Raw genomic sequence first — 17,542 nt, 5'->3', positions numbered from 1 at the left:
CCTTGGCGTGTCGACGGTCAGGCCTTCTCCAGCAGGATACAGCGGCGACGATGCGGACGAGAGCGTCCTTGGATCAATGAAGTTTCTTAGGCAACGGGAGCACGGCGGCTCCAGTCGGCGACGGCGGTCGACGACAGTGACGGACAACAGTCCGGGCGCTTCTCCTTGGAGTTCCGCAGCAGTCCCCGTATCGGGTCGGCAGCCTGTCGAAGGTCTGTCTACCAGGGAGGTTAGGCAAAGATCAGCAGTGCACGATGGTCCCTCGTAGCTTGGGAAGAGGGCGCCTTACCAGGTCCTCTCTGGGTCAGTTTCTTGAAGCACAGCAGCTTTCAGATTGTGAAGGAGAGCAACAGCAATTCTTCTCGTCCAGCAGGGCTCAAGGTTAAGCTTCACTCCAGTTACTCGTCGTAGTGGACATCAGCTTCTGAACACGAGCCCTAGCAGTGAGAGGTCCCCAGATATACTGTTGATCTCCCATTCATTCCGCTGGGTCGCACTCAAGCATCCAATCACACTACGGGCATTCATGCAGGCAGTCAACCAATCAGGTACACGAGGTATTCAGGCCATTCACTTCTCTCCAGACACTAACAACAAGTTATGTGTATTGGGACAAGTACCGAGCGATTCAACACTCCAAGCTGCATTCATACCGGTTTCGGGCAGGGCTGTCTAAACCATTGTGTCAAACACCAGATACTAGACAGTCACAACATAGAATCTACATTCGTCACACACTCCATTCACCCAGGTCCCACCCACAGGTGTACCCACAACATACGGTTGTTGAGAAGGCTCCAGCCAGTCTGGTCGGCCCTTCCCCACACTACCATATACGGAACTTCCACCCAACAGCCAGTCAGGGGGAAGGAACAGAGGCAGGGCTTCCCGGGACTTCGGGAAGATCAGGGTAACAGGTGATGGAAGGCAAGAGGCCATGGGGGCCATTTTGTCTCCATCAGGAATCTACCGATTTCAATGACAGGGCCTGGGCATCCCAAAATGGCGGACGCTCAGGGCACCAGTCATTTTAGCACGGAGCTGCCACAAGCCCGTACTCTGCTCTGTGGGTCACACACAGGTGCCCAAAAACATACACTAGGGGCACAGGGTTGTACCCCGACCCATGGGTGCCATAAGGGTATCCCAGGGGTCTGTTCACCAAACCAAAAGAGAGCTTCACCGCCAGGGGTCCCACATGAACTCCTGCGCGGAAAACACAACAGAACACATGATAAGAAGCAGTAAAGGAAAAGGATACGGAGGCCCTGTCCCTCCGATGCATTTCCAGCATCACACCACCAAACTAAGTCACAGAGCACTAAAGGCAAATATCTTCATAGCCAATGCGCTCAGCTTCCTAACATTTAAGGGAATAAGAATGGAATTATTGTACTAGTACACAGAACCATTCAGCCCTAGAGGTGGCCGGCTCTACTATGATGCCTGTGCCAAATCCTTTAAATGCATAACCTTAGAGGTGTACGATGTATCCCTGTGTCAATCTCCATGGCCATCCAGTTTCTGGATGCTGATCCCCTGAGCGATCAAGTCCTTCAGATAACAGATTTTGTATCCCGTCCTTGGCCAATTCATGAGCATGGAGGAAGAGCCCAATTTTGTGTGACCGGCTGAAGGTGAAACATAACACATGTGCAGGTTGCAGATATTGCAATGAAGCTTTATTATTTTTTGTTTGCATACACACATCTTAGTAACTTGGTCATATCCTAAAAAGGACCTACAATTAACAACCCACTAGATCACAATTGACATTGCCCCTAATGTCAACACTCCACAAAGTGCCCAACTGGCTATAAAACTCTCTAGAGCCTTAGAGTCATTAGGCAAAACAAGGAGAAGAAATGGTAACCCCAGCTGGAAAAGGAGGACAGGGTGATGATTGGAGAGATGGAGAATGGGGTCTGTAGTGGGGAAGGCAGCCAAGTCCCCCCCTCCGATCCCCTCCGTGGCATTTGGCCAATTCATATTGACGGCACCGTGGGTTGTGGGGGTGGACCAGGGTGCAGGGTTTGGCTGCAGGCTGGGCAGGGGTGTTTTTCTGAGGGAATATTTTGGTCTTCACAAACGGTCAGTGGTAAGATTCTCAGAGGTTGGGTGCCTTGAAGTAGTGACTGTTATTGCCTTGTGGACATTGGAAGTCTCATTATAAGCCTGGCGGTCCGGAAACAATGGTGTTGGTAGCAGCATACCAGCACCCTTTCTGGACCGCCAGACTACAAGTATGCCTGCAGGGGCTGTTTTCCCAGCAGGTCTGACCTGCCGGGGGCATCGGTCCCTAAGGCATGGTTTTCACGGGAGCACCGGCACTGTTAGCAACGGTGCTGGTGCTTCCCTGTCTCCCTCCCTGTGAAGTCCTATGGGACTCCACAGGAGTGGGGACTTACATTTTCCGCCACATGATATCCCGTGCCGCCGGGACTTGTAATGTCTTAGTGGAACCGGGATATCAAGCAGCGGAACAGTGTTTTACGAGTTTGGCAGAAACCCGCCGGTATCACCGGCGGGTTACCGCTGAACTCCTTATGAGGCCCTATCTATCGTGCTTCCTTAACAGGTCCTGCTTGAGTACTTGTGTGGATGATACAGTGGGTGATATTTGCACTGTTTCTTGGAGACTTTTCAATGTTATAGAAAGGTTGCATGCAGTGTTCTGGCATGTCACAGGTGGCAATTAGGGCAGACTACTAATCATAAGCCAAGGAGATCAAGAAGCATCTTGTGGCAGCGCCAGCAGGCATGAAAGGGAAAGAAAGAGTAGAGAGTAGCTGTTGCCCAGCCCACAAGATTGCTTCAGGTTTGGTATTAGCAGGTGTTTTCACTTGCTCTCCCCTAACGTAGATTGGAGGTTTGGTATTGGCAGCTGTTTTCACTTGCTCACCCGTAATGGCGAGTGGAGGTTTGGTATCGGCACCTCTTTTGACTTGCTCACCCCAAATGGAGAGTGGAGGTTTGGTATTGCCAGCTCTTTTGACTTGCTTACACAAAATGGAGAGTGGAGGTTTGGTATTGGCATCTCTTTTGACGTGCCTGCCCCATATGCAGATTGGAGAGGGGGTCAAGTTGGTTAGGAGGCTTAAGACTGGGGCTTGGAAATGAACATGAATGCGTGTTCAATAAAAGAATGGCAATCGAGAAACAAGCTTAGGGCTGCTCTCCTGGGACCAGGGAACCAATTAAAAGAGGACACAGATGGGCACGCCTACAGTTCAGCCTGGTTCACAGGATGCCACACGGCGGCCCAGGTTGAAAGTGGAGGGACTGAGCAATAGGCAGGTAGAGGCATCAAAGAAGGGGAACGGGTAGACCAGAAATCGGAGTTAAGCGAGCTAAGACAAGTGCAGGTGGTCAGGGAGGGACAGAATGAGTTGCATGTTGGACTCAACTTGTGTAAGAGAGGAAGGAGCAGGATCCAGGCCATGCCTCATACATGATGCAATGCGGAGCCTGGAGCTCTTGCATTCATGCGGGAAGGCAGGAGGTAATAGCCCAGTCCGAACTCTGGTAGGTAGGTAGTAGGTAGTAGTGGTAGGTACTATCAGAATGAAAAGCGTGTTAAGAACAGCAACCTTGAGTGGTTAAGAGCAGAAGGGAGGGGGTGGTCAGAGATGGATGTAGAAAATGAAACATCAATGAGCAAGAGATGGGAGTTTTTCTGATCAGGGAACTATGAGGTAATGGCAAAAATCCTCGTGTTACTCTACCTTCTAGCTTTAATTAATCTCATACATCTTGCTTTGAGCTTCTACCTTCCTGCCCCTCTTCTGCCTTGAGCCCACCGTTGTCCAGCAGGACCATGCTTCCTGCTCCCCCCCACCCACTCGTCTTTGTGCAACAGTGGGAAGGAATCGGTGGATTTTGAATGTAGCGCAGGAAGAGCAGAGAAAGCGATTGGGAGGGTCCCAAAGCACAGAACACGTGATGTAGTGAAATTCTCATGGGATATCATGGGGAACGTTCTGTCTCACACTTCCTCAGCAGACACAGTGGCAAGAATAGATTTTTAGGGGAAATAATGTTAGGGTTAGAAATCATCAGCTGGGCAAAAGCAAAAGAGAATAATGGAAGGTTGGACTATGGATACCACCATGAAATTATTAAAAGACATGCAGGCAGTGTACAGGAAGATTTGAGGAAAGTGTATTTGTTTTGTGTTATTTATGGTTGGTTTTAGGAGCCTTTTTGAGTTTTACAATGTTGGTTACTTACTCGTGTAGAGCGGGTGGGGGCCAGCATTCAGTTTGAAACGAGGAGAAATTGTGGGGTCTAGCAGAGTTTAAACATATTCTTGAGAATATCAAGGACACATCAGAAGAACAAAGCTACTATATTGTTATTGCGAAGAGCAGAAAAACAAGGTTTGCTTCTGGTATTAATCTTCCAGGGGGCAGGTGTGTGCCTAGAGGCAAGGTTTTAGGGTATAGAGGCTATGATTTAATTTCACACACTGGCAGTGGTGATGACCTGCGCTGAGCAGTTGGGTTCCAAAGGAGTGGAATTTGGTAAGCATTTGTATAGGATTTGGCCAGTGCCAGAGAGGACTAGAAAGGGTTCGGATGAAGAGATGCTCAAAGTTGCGGCTAGATGGAAACTTGGGAGGTATGCACAGGCAAGAGGGGATTGTAGGCACGGAACATGTATTTCTTTACACTTATCCCCACACACCTGGTTCTGACATTCCTGGCTTAGATCCTCAGTTTGTCACATTGACGCCAAAGTGAAAGGGAACGTAAATGTCAATGTCACTGTCAATGTGAACGTCAATGCAAATGTCAATGAGAATATCATTGTAAATGTGAACTTCAATGTGGATGTCAATGTGAATGTAATGTCAATGTGGTGCGTTTGACACCACATTGGCGAAAGCAACATTACGAACCATGCCAGCCTCTTTTTGATGACTTGTGCTGCTACACATATAAATAGGGTAAGTGCAAGGACGGTAAGAAAAAGGGCAAAAGAGCAGACGAGGACCAGAAGAAGAGAGAAAAGGAAGGGGCCCCTGCCATATTGGAACAAAAAAGAAACCAAAGCAATTTGTCAAACAGAAAAGTGGTCTAAAAAGGAAGCACATTTTTAACAGTTTGTTAAAATGGCAAAGTCGTTATTTAGACATAGACATCTGGAAAGAGAAGCTGGTGCAATGTATGTTCTGGACGTAAGGAGCGCAAAACGGCCACTGTGCAAAAAAAGGAAGTGGAAATTGTCCCAGAAAGAGATGTGAGGAGTGGTTGGGTTATGGATGGTGGCAAATGGACAGGGGAGTGGCAAAGCGGGGAGAGGAAAAAGTGGAAGGGGAGGGGTGGGATTTCTGGGTTGTCCTCTGTATTAGGGCAGCAGGAAGTGAGGTGGGGTAAAGGGGGTGGACAGGGTCATAGGGAGCAAAATAGATACTGTTGTGAACTCCTGTTGCGTGAAGAAGGACAGAGCGCAATGGGAGTTTCGAAAAGGATCATCACGCAATGATCACATACAACCGCAGACAGCAGGGTGTCCATGTGAAAGGCTGCTGACAGCAAGCTTTGGGCGTTTCCAGTGATAATGTTGCAGTGAAAATGGCTGCCAGCTGGTGACATGTCCCGAAAAATGCACCCTCCAGACAATCAAACACTTTCTCCAAATATTCTAGGTTTGGAGGTCACAATAAATGATACTTCTCCTAGAATATTTGGGGAAAGAATTTTAGGGGTCAGGGGAAAAAAAGTCAGCTACCTGGCGACTTTTTTACGGTGACATTATCACATGGAACCCTATCCAGGATGTGTTCTTCTTGCGTTCAGGTTGTGGGAGAGGATACGTTGAGAACAGAATATGCCCATGTTGGTGGAGTTGAGGATGGGACAATCAGTGCAGATTTGCTGTTGATTCATCGGGAGGGAAAATGACTTGGTTAGTACAGGATATTATTCTGGTACTACCCAGAAGGAGAGATCTCGGGCCAATATGGGAACAGTTGAAGATACAGGGGCATTCTTGTCTTCTTAGGCAGCTGCTGGCAAAACTCCCGGGAAGTTGAATAAGGGGGCAGCTAGTTTTTGCAGAAATCAGAGGAGTGTAATAGTACACAATGGCATAAAGGTCAAGACCATAGATATGTGTTTGCAGGAAGTAGCCCACTTGTCATTTTAGGGCACTGACTTTGCTTGTTGATGCTATTTAGTGTGGAAGAGGATTTTGTGGAATGGAGAAAGGGGGAGTATTTTTTGGTGTGGCAAGAAAACTCCCTCAGTGTAGGATTTTCCCTGAGTGGCTAGATTGGAAAGTGAGATACTTTGGTTTCTGGAGAATGTATATATTCTATGGCTAGTTTTGTCTGGGTGCAGATAGGTTAGCTCAATGGAAAAGAGAGAGTAAAAGGTGGGTCCAGTGGTAAGAAGCTTGCCATTATGACAGCTTGGAGGAGATGTGATAGGTACCTGCTTTCAGGAAGAACCTGCAAGGGCATTCTGCTGGGGAGTTAAAGCCAACATGCTCAGGAATGGAATACACTCCCACAAGCAAAAATGGGAGAGTGCCACGGGAGTATGTCTTTATGAGACGCTGGTTCGACATAAGGCTATAAAGATTGCACGCGTGATTGTAGGGCAGTAGTATGTCCGGCATCCATGCAGGTTAGCTTTTGTTTGCGAGCAAAGTCGGCTCATATCAAAGAAACTTTCTTCACATGACTCAGGCTCGTCTATGTTTCAATGCACCAAGCTACCCGAGTAAGAGCGCAGAGAGAGTACTATCAGGGAAACATTGCCTGCCAGACAAAGCTAGAGCTAGGCAGCCCAGATGAAGGGCCAGCAAGGGGGCTGGAGGCTTCTGGGGGCGGGTGCTCCAAGGACTCTGTGCTCCTGGGGTTGGGTTCTTCTGGGGTTGGGTGATCCAGGAGTAGGGTGCTCTAGGGGTTGGGTGATCTGGTTGTTAGTGATCCTGCGACCAGTTGCTTCTGGTGTTCTGGGGTTAGGTAGTGCAGAGTTGGACATCCTCTGTGGTTTGATGTCCAAGGCGGTTGTGTACTGCAGGATTGGTTGTTCTTGTGTCTGTCTGGGAACCCATGAAATATGGTTTGCTTCGGTTCGGATACACCTGTCTTGTGCGCTATCATGGTTGTGTGCTTTCAGCGTTGACTTGTGCATTGGACTGGGCACCCAAGCGTTTTGTATATATGGAGTTGGATGATTATGGGGTTTCATGATCCAGGATTTGGGGAAAGTAGGGTTAGGTACTCTGGGGGTTAGGGGATGACAGGATTTCAGTGATCGTGGATGGATAGGAGGGGATCCAGCAGAAACCAACCCTGTTTACAGGACTCTCTGTCCAGCCGTAGCAGCAGGAATTGTGATACAAGAACGAGTAAAAACAGCAACAGTGCAAATATTGAAACACGTGATTACCATTACAAATATCTTAGAAAACATCTATAAAGTCATTGACATCGTTAGTAAACCGAACTATAAAGTGGCTTGTCACATAGATAAGTGTAAAACGTTTAAATCACTTGGTGCAGTCTTGACTATAAAACTATATCTGAGCTCTAAAATACATTATCTTTACTGTGTATCACACAAGCATACAGAAACCATTACAGGCCTCTAAAGAACATTCTAGAAACAAGACAGTTGGCCGGTTACAGTCCTGACTCTTAGGACTGATGGGGACAGTAAGGGTGCCCATACATTTTGGTGGATCAGATCCCATTTATCAGAAGTGTTTCATTATGGACTGATCTGCGCCAGGGGGCTCCCTAAGAGTGTACCAGACTAAGGTCCATTCCTAGAAAATACCTCGCGTAATAGGCAACATCTCACGCTTTAGCCAGTCAACGGTTTTGCTGGCGAGAAATTGGCCGAAGGGTTTCTCTGACAACCTCACAGAGTGAAGTAAATCCTCATACCTCAAAACACAGACATGTACATGTTACACATATCGAGCGCACTAGCACCGTACTGGGTGAATGTGCGGGGCAGTAGAATGCTGCCAGTAAAAACGTCACCGGCTGCATCCGTTTTTTTGCTTTACTGGGGTATAAGAGGTAGTGGGGGTGGTATATGGTGGAAGATAGTTTTTTTTTAAAATCTGCGAATGCCGCCAGAGGCGTTTATACCGGCAGCATTCTCTTGCCAGAAAATTGACACTGACCACTCTGAGCCCTATGAAGTCTCTCAAGTGCCTCAAACCAGGGTAAGTGCAGGTAGGGCTGTGATGAGGGCCATGGAGGATAAGGTCAATACCAGGGAGGAAAAGATCTGTCACAGGAAGGGTGTGGCCTAGGGAATATACAGCCTATTAAAAGGGGGATGTGATCTACTGCATGATGATAGACTCAGGGATAGGATCCCTTACAGAGCAAATACGCTTCGATAATACAAAATCTCATCTAAATGAGACCATTTTTGTCAGGCACTGGGTTTATCCACAGCACAATCACAGTACAGATCTTACAAACACTTATACACAACACTAGGCACAATAAAATTGATAGAAAGCAATCAACGTGTCTTTGTCCATTGGAGATAAACTGGGTCCACCATGTCATCCTTCACTGCCCACAGTGATAAAGGTGCTACGCGGTGAGTATAGGCCGTGCACAGGGCGGTGCGCGGACTGTAAACCAATGAGCTTCTAGTTCATGAGTGTCTCTGACTACCACTGCTCACCAACTCTCAGAGTGCGCCTGTCCTACAATTCTGGGCCACTGCCTGGCCCAGTACACTCTTCCCTGTACTGGTTAAAGGTGCAGCACTACATCCTGCCAACCATTTGCCTTAGGCGGAGCACTGCAGCCTAGAGACTACCATACCTCACAGTACCACTGCATTCTGGCAGTCTTCTCCGTCCCACTACAGCCTGGCTGTCCTTTGTCCGAAGCTGAATTCGGTAGCCCAGTAGGCCTTGCAGTGCTGCTGGAGATTGGCAGGCTACTCTGCATCACTATTCACCGGGATGCCATGCTCACATCTGACGATGGCAGACGTCCCAGCCCCACTAGAGCCTGGCAGTCTTGTCTGTGTATTTATAGTGGCCTTGCAGACCTTCTGTCAACAGGGCTGACTGGCAGGTCTGTGCCCTAAACTGAACATCACAGTCTGATTGGCTGGCACCTGCGCATAGGTGAACACTGCAGCATCTCTGGCAGCCTTCTCTGTATCTGGTAGTGCCAATCACATCATCCAGGACTTCCTCACAGGCCATCACTCTCTGTCAACTTGAGTTTCCGATCACTCCCTTGAACAACCTCTATGGCTAAGCATCTCTTTTCCACTCCGAGGTATGGAACCGTTGAGTGTTCCGGCACTGGTGTACTTTTGGTTTCCCGGCGGTGTTCTGTTTGCCTCTCTTTTCGCTTACGGCTTGCTGCTGGACTGACTGGGGGGGGCAGCTTATTGAAAGGCCAGAAAGAGATTTCTTCACACAAACCCAGTGGCACAACACAAAATGAGAAGCTCCCCCTGGGAAATGGGGTGAGGCACCTATGATGTTTCCTGCTACATCTAGGGGTAATTTGGTGGTCTGTGTAGAAAGGAGGTGCCCAGCGCTGCAAGGACTGTGGGTGATGTCGGGGGGGCTCTGTTATGCCCCTACACAGACCTTTTGTTTAGTTAGCCCAAGCGCACAGATACTAGCAAGTGAAGATTGATTATTTCACATATAACGTCAAACTGTGTCTCCCATAAAACAGGCTATTTGGGTTGAAAGCCCATCAGCCTTGTTACTGGAGCTTCAGTTCGTGGCAGCCAGCAGCCTTTGGAACTGGCTGTGGTTTATTGTTGGAACATTGATGCAGTAGATTTGCAACACAAGCAAGGTATTTGTTTACGCCCCATTGTCCACCAGGTAAGCATGTTAGGGAGCCACTTGGTGTCCCCCGCTTTGGATCAACGTAGGCCCTGCGCAACCGTGAATCCATGTGGCTAGATTCTGGCATACACTCCTGGGGCCAAGCACTGGCCCCTTTGAAACAGCTTTAATCTTACTATTTTGGTCTTCCTGAAGTCAAAGTAGGAGATGATATGCGAGACCTTGTGGTTCAATCTGTGTTTAGTGAGTTTTAAATAGATATTGCCTGGGGGACATGTTGAATTAATCTATCCAGTAGAGCTATTTTGGACCATCCTGTAACAGCGGGTAAATCTGCTTGGACTGGCCAGGCAAAGGGCCAATCTTTTATATAGCGCTATAGTGCGTAGGACCTTCTGGGATAAGTTCATGGAGTGGGTGTATGGCATCTTGGATTGGTCTAGGATTGTGTTTACAACTTTCATAGAACACTTGTACACCTGGTGGTTTCATGGCAGCAGGGCTAAAGAGGGAAGCCTACCCTGGAAATGTAGCTAGCAAAGAGCCAAGTCTTTATTGCCGTCCTTCAAGCAAGATGACTGGAAAGAGACCTCAGGATTATAGGAAGATTCGATTGTCTTGTATTGTCTTTACCATTTTGGGTTAGTCCACCTTCCAGTGTGCGGAATATCTTAAACAGTATATTCATGTGTTAACCTGCATTCATGTGCTCCACTAAAGTGTTGGCCATTTTAGAGCAGTCCAAATGGCACAGTACAAGCCAATCTCGTGCTCTCTATACTGTTGTGTCAGTCCAGATGATGGTATGCCATCTTAGATTTATATTTGTTATATAATGTTGGACTTCTTGGCACAGCCTAGATGGAAGTGTACTGATGTCAAGTGACATGTTACCATACCTCCATTTTGAATCAGTCAATGTGGTCATGTGTTGGTCATCTTGGACCAACCCAAGGTGCAGTGTGTTCGTCATCTTGGATCTGCCTATGTGATGGTGTGCTGACCCACTTAATGTAGATCAGAAATGTGAAGGCCATCTTGCAAGAGTCTACATGGTAGTGTATAGTATTAATTGGATTAGTCCAGAATGAGGGAACGAGTTTTGATCCGCCTGCACTGTAATGTGCTGGCCATCTTTAATCTGTCAATTAGCAGAGTTGCAGCGGTTTATGTCAATTAAGTATAGTAAGAATGTAATCTTCACTTTAGTTGGTTACGCAAAGGCCATCTCGAGAAAGTTTCTTATATATTTGCCAGCCATCTTGGATCAGTCTAGTCTTAGTTTATGGGCCTTTTAGGATAATTCAAGAGGCCAAAAACGTCTGCCTTTTCTGGATGATCTTAACAGAGATCATATGCGTTTTCGGTGTGGGCCTATGTAATCCGGGTGGTGGTTGCAGGAATAATCACTGTACACCTAGAGTGATCTGTGGTTTCTCAGTATACAAGGAAGCTGATCCCTCCATTTGATACTTCCCTCCTCCTGCCTTTACCAGCACCACACCCAGGGGTGTTGCTAAGTCTGCAAAAGATCCAGGGCTGCGCTAATGTCGGGACTGTCGGGACTTAAAGATAGCTAGCCTTATGGATGTAGCCCCTGAGCTTCTATCCGGGGCTACAACCAAAAGACCCGGGGCTATAGCCCCCTCAGGCCCGCCCTAGCAACGCCTCTGACCACAGTGTATGTCTGCCTTCTTCAGCGACTTCCTTGTGCAACCCGGTTCCGCTTCTACTTCCACACTTGGGTATTTACATCCCTACGCAGCCCTAGATTCCTCTAACTCTGCTCACAAACACTGTACTGTAGTTATCGGCCTCCCATTGCGCCACCCATTGCGTCACTATGTGCTTGAAGCAAACCCGCACCCGTCTTCTCAGCTTCCCATTGCGCCACCATGTGCTCGCTGCAAACTGAAATCATTATTTCAGAGTAGATGATTTCAGTTTGCGGTAAGAAAGAGTGGAGCAATTGGGGAAGCACAGTAGATGGGGTGCAGTTAGGTATATCTGAGTAAAGTTGGAGGAATTACTATCCATCCTCATTTCAAAATGGCTGCCAGGAGCAACTTGCAGAGCTTGCGTCATCCATAAAGCCTTCCCCCCTGCTCACGAGTAGCCTGCCTATCTTACCATCTCTTTTCCGATCCCGAAGACCGGTGTTGTGCAAATACATATCTTAAGGATGCCAGTGAACGCGTTCAGGGAGTTGGCACTCGGTGTTAAAATCCTGTTAAAACGCTTGCCTCCTGCTCCTTTTCCATATGACACCACACCACGATTGGGTCCCCGCTCGGGTCTGCTAACACATGGCTATGTCCGGCCTTCCTTTAAACCTCCTTTCCCGGCCATCTGGTATTCACAGAAAAAAGGCAGATGACGTCATTCCGAAATATGCAGCAGCCCACACCAGGCAGCTGCAGGCCTATGCTAGGAAAAGAGCCCTGCTATGGCTCAGAATGAGTCGAAGAGGCCGGCTGCCACAGCCGCTCTTCCGTGGATTGCATGGACATTTCGAATCCAGGGTGAACATAAGTGCTTCTAAACGGTTGCGAAATGACGCCTCTGGAAATTGAAGCCCTCTGTTCGCCCAAGGAACGCCCAAGGAACGCAGACAGGACCAGTGCAAGCGTCCCTCACAGCACAACGCGGCTATTTTAAGACAGGCTATCACTGCCATGGACAGGACTTCAAATGGGCTCCAACTTCACATCTACTTAGAATGCAATCAAAATGGTTCCCCAACGATCAACACAAATGCCCTTTACTTTCCCTACAAAATAGTTAACATCAAAAATGTGAGCTTGTTTGTGCAAGTATGTGTGTGCGTTTTAACATGTCAAATTCATCAGACTGTTCAAACTTCACCTCGGGTGAGAATGTTCGGAGCATGTTGAGTTCTGCTCCGGGTCTTGGAATGTATTCGGCAATAGCGAGAAGTTATGTGGGCTGTGCCGCAGCCCCAGGCGGCCTGTGGCGGCAGCAACGTGCCGCGGGAAGCAGCTCCTCTGCTTTCACCGGAGAAGTCTTTTCCTGAAATCTCAATTGAAGAAACCACCTGGTGTGCCCAGCTCCCCCCAACACTCCCACTCACTCAGCCCGAATCACTTCATGTTATGCATTCGTCAGGCCAAGGGCCGCTGGGCACTGACCTATGGCGCAGATATCGCCGCACACACAGCCCTTCGTGATGTCCAGTGCAGCGCGCTGTGGTGCAACGTGTAGCGTTGCTCCTTTGAGGAGTAATGTTACTAAGTGCCTTATGGTGCAGGCAGGGAGATCGCCCAAAGTAAAGTCTTTCATAATGCCGAGTGTAACTCCTCACAGTCTTTTCTGGTGCCAGTCTACACTGTGCCCATCACCATACAGTCTCTAGGAGTAACTGTGCCAGTCCTTCGTGGTGCGGAGGGCTGCCTGCACGCCCAGTCCTTCGTGGTAAGGAGCGCAGGTGTGTGCAGCCTTCCATGGCGCCGGTGTGTAGGTGTACTCATCCTTCATGGTGCCGGAGGCGGGACAGCTGCACACAGAGACCTTCATGACGTCAAGTGCACAGGCTTTCATGGTGTTAGGGGGGAAACACATTCGGCCTTTCTGGTACCGGGGAGGAAGTGTGCTCATTCCTTTAGGGTGCCATGTTATAGATGCACGCACATGGTTAACTGGTGTCAGTCCTTTGTGATGCTGCGCGCAACTGTATGCAGCCCTTAACTGCACTTATCCTTTATGCTACTGCGTAATAACTGTACGTAGGTCTTTAATGCGCTAAGTGTACCCGTGAACACGTCTTTATGGTGCCACGCAGTAACTGTACACAGGCCTTCATGGTGCTGAATGGAACCGTGTGCAGGTGTATATGGTGCCACGGAGGAACTGTACGTAGGCCTTCAGGGTGCTAAGTGTAACCGTGTACAGGTGTATATTGTGCCAAGCAGTAACTGTATGTCGGCCTTCAAGGTGCTAAGTGTAACCGTGTACAGGTGTATATGGTACGAAGGAGTAACTGTACGTAGGCCTTCAAGGTGCTAAGTGTAACCGTGTACAGGTGTATATGGTACGAAGGAGTAACTGTACGTAGGCCTTCAAGGTGCTAAGTGTAACCGTGTACAGGTGTATATGGTACGAAGGAGTAACTGTACGTAGGCCTTCAAGGTGCTAAGTGTAACCGTGTGCAGGTGTATATGGTACGAAGGAGTAACTGTACGTAGGCCTTCAAGGTGCTAAGTGTAACCGTGTACAGGTGTATATGGTACGAAGGAGTAACTGTACGTAGGCCTTCAGGGTGCTAAGTGCAACCGTGTACAGGTGTATATGGTACGAAGGAGTAACTGTACGTAGGCCTTCAGGGTGCTAAGTGCAACCGTGTACAGGTGTATATGGTACGAAGGAGTAACTGTACGTAGGCCTTCAAGGTGCTAAGTGTAACCGTGTACAGGTGTATATGGTACGAAGGAGTAACTGTACGTAGGCCTTCAAGGTGCTAAGTGTAACCGTGTACAGGTGTATATGGTACGAAGGAGTAACTGTACGTAGGCCTTCAAGGTGCTAAGTGTAACCGTGTACAGGTGTATATTGTGCCAAGGAGTAACTTGTACGTAGGCCTTCAAGGTGCTAAGTGTAACCGTGTACAGGTCTTTATGGTGCCAAGCAGTAACTGTACGTAGTCCTTCAAGGTGCTAAGTGTAACCGTGTACAGGTCTTTATGGTGCCATGGAGTAACTGTACGTAGGCCTTCAAGGTGCTAAGTGCAACCGTGTACAGGTGTATATGGTACGAAGGAGTAACTGTACGTAGGCCTTCAGGGTGCTAAGTGTAACCGTGTACAGGTGTATATGGTACGAAGGAGTAACTGTACGTAGGCCTTCAAGGTGCTAAGTGTAACCGTGTACAGGTGTATATTGTGCCAAGGAGTAACTTGTACGTAGGCCTTCAAGGTGCTAAGTGTAACCGTGTACAGGTCTTTATGGTGCCATGGAGTAACTGTACGTAGTCCTTCAAGGTGCTAAGTGTAACCGTGTACAGGTCTTTATGGTGCCATGGAGTAACTGTACGTCGTTCTTCAAGGTGCTAAGTGTAACCGTGTACAGGTGTATATGGTGCCACGGTGTAACTGTACACCGGCCTTAATGGTGGTGGGTGGAGCCATTTACATGTCTTCATGGTGCCACAGAGTAACTGTACGCCAGCCTTCATGGTGCTGAGGGGAACCCAGTACAGGTCTTCATGGTGCCAATATACACCTATTTTCACCCTTTTGAGGACACAGGGTATGTGAACACTATAATTCATAATGTCGAAGGATAATTGTGGCCATTCATTTGCAGTGCCAAGGGATAGCTGCACTCATAGGCCTCCACGGTGCCAAGCTTACGGGTACGTATTCCTGCAGGTTTTCTGTGGTGACTGTGTACGGCCATTTGCCGTGGAGGTGAATAACTGTACACACTGCTTCAACGTGCCACGGAACTACTCATCTTTGATCTCAGTAGAGGATGGAAGGACCGAAGAGCAGCACCCCCCCCCGCCCCCACAAGGGGAACACGGGAGGCAAACACGGGCAGGCCCCTGCAGAGACAAGACGGACTCTAAAAGCAGTAGTAGAGGAAGAACAGGATGCAGAGCACGACAGTCACCACCACCACACACCTAGAAAGGAAGCAGATGGAGAGGCAAGTCAGCGGAAGCAAAACGCGAGTACATACAAGCAACATGCATGCACCTATTCATACAGCTTCTTGGGGGCTTTGCACCCTCCGAAAAGACAATGCACAGTTTATCAGCAATGTAGAGTAATCTGGGGCACTATTGCCCAGCAATATTGCAACCAGGGGATAGCGTCAAGTGCTCGCTTAAATGGGGCGAGCTCGAAACTTGCCCATTTGCAACTCAGCACTTCATCCTTCCGAGGTCGATAAACTGAATAAGTTGGGTAATGATAGCAGCTATCCTTACCGCACTTAGCAGTGGGAGGAATCTAACGGGAAGACTCAAATAGATTGTATTATTCTTTCTAGTGTGGCTGCTTCGGTAAAATGCATCCACAAGTGGTTCATGTTGAGATGGATTTTCGGAAGCAGTCCTGTGGGCAGATTCTGAGAGGCCAGCCTGTTCTGGTGAACAGGGAAGGGCACTGTCTAGCCAATCCCTATCAAGGTTGGGTGACTGAGCAGTAAGGATTAGACTTGGGCAGTGTGAGAGCGGTGAAGGGTGCCATTAAGCACACACAGAGCACTCTTAATAACACGAGTTAGGCAGAATGTACTAAATACAGTTATATTTATTTAGGCCTTTGACAACTCTTATCAATTACAAATCACAGCTAAGCAAATCACTAAATGTACATTTCCAATATTTACACATTCAATTTTGGTGTGCCCTTTATTGTTTGCACTAATCACTAACCTACTCCCTTTTCTACTTTCCCCCTTATATACTACACCCATCAACTAGTCACACCCACATTGAAAGTGACACTAGCCAGTACCCTGTTGGGAAGGGGACACAATCTTCCTGCACCCTCAAGCGCTTCGGAATAAGGCAAAGGCCGTCACAGGTACTGTAAGAGACCAGGGGCAGGGGGTGCCCTTAAAGACTTCTACACAATTGCATTATTGCATGCTTCATAGATGCAGTGCACATGCAGAAATAGCAGCCATCTTAGATATTAGCAGCCATACTGTAGCACAAAGCTTAAACGCAGCACGGCAGTCAGCATCCCAGGCCTAGCCCACGAACATGAGCAAGGAATAGGTTGTATCCGGGCACCGATGAAAAAGGCCAGAGCTACATAGAACCATAAACCCTTCATTATCCTAAAGCCTTGCCAACCTTCGCGCCCTGAGAAGAATGTGCCCTGCAAGGCCATGGGAGGAGGGCTTAGCGTCTTTGTACGATACCATCCCACGAGAAGGAGGGCCTCTGAGCCCCACCAATCCCAATTCTAAGTTATAGCACCCACATGCCCAGCTTCAGGACCTCTGAATTCAAGCCACCAGCCAGTTCCAGACCACTGATCATAAACCTGTTGGACCCCTGATCGATCAAAAAAGATCAGAAAGCAGGGCCTTCCTGCCTTCACTTCTAGGTCACATGATTTGTGCTGCGAAGTTCAGGGAGGGATGAAGTTATGGGCCAGAATGAGGGAGGAAGACCATAAAGAGGTGCCGACCTGTCTGGTAGCGAGTGAAGTGTGTGAATTAGTATGACCTCGGCTTTCCCCTCGGACCCATTTCTGCTCGTACCATGTGTACTGCTACATAAATAGAGATGTGTTGTTTACTTCTCAAATAATTGCCAATTATCCAGCTTGTGACCGATGACGAATTCAGCATCGCACACGTGGAAGAAGATGGACGGAAGGGGCTGGGACCAATGGCCTGGCATCCCCTATGGAGCAGGCCACCTATGTGTAGGTTCTCACCAACCAGCTGTGCGGGTATTTGCTGTAAGTAATGATGTCACTGATGATGCTGTGTACCTTTTTAATGTGCTGCTCATGCAGATATTGCCAGAGCATTCCACGGCAGCAGAGTTTTTTGTTGGCGCTTTCCATTTATGTATGGAAATAAACATGGTTATCCTTGCAAGAGGTATACTGGGCCTTTTTTTCCTAGTGGGTTGTATTTTTTCTGGTGTGAGTGTCTGGGGCTTTCCTACATTTGGTGACCCCGATGTGATCCCAGCAACCCCTGCGATGACAGAGGTTTCCAGGCCTCATCTCTGAAGGGGCTGCACCCACATG

The 17,542-nt window shown here is 48.3% G+C and overlaps 1 long non-coding RNA gene across 1 annotated transcript in view; it reads right to left on the bottom strand.

The window, feature by feature from the left end:
- Positions 1 to 1,665: 1,665 nt before the first annotated feature.
- Positions 1,666 to 17,542, bottom strand: part of LOC138472666 (uncharacterized) — a 458,156-nt gene continuing 442,279 nt past the window's right edge. The window contains exon 3 of the long non-coding RNA XR_011268654.1: positions 1,666 to 15,447. This is a non-coding gene — a long non-coding RNA (uncharacterized lncRNA). The remainder of the gene's footprint in view (positions 15,448 to 17,542) is intronic.

The sequence above is a fragment of the Ambystoma mexicanum genome, chromosome 8, assembly GCF_040938575.1.
Source record: "Ambystoma mexicanum isolate Mex_15411 chromosome 8, UKY_AmexF1_1, whole genome shotgun sequence".
Classification (NCBI taxonomy): Eukaryota; Metazoa; Chordata; class Amphibia; order Caudata; family Ambystomatidae; genus Ambystoma; species Ambystoma mexicanum.
Note: the sequence above shows the minus strand (reverse complement) of the source record. Positions and strands in the feature narration are given on the sequence as shown.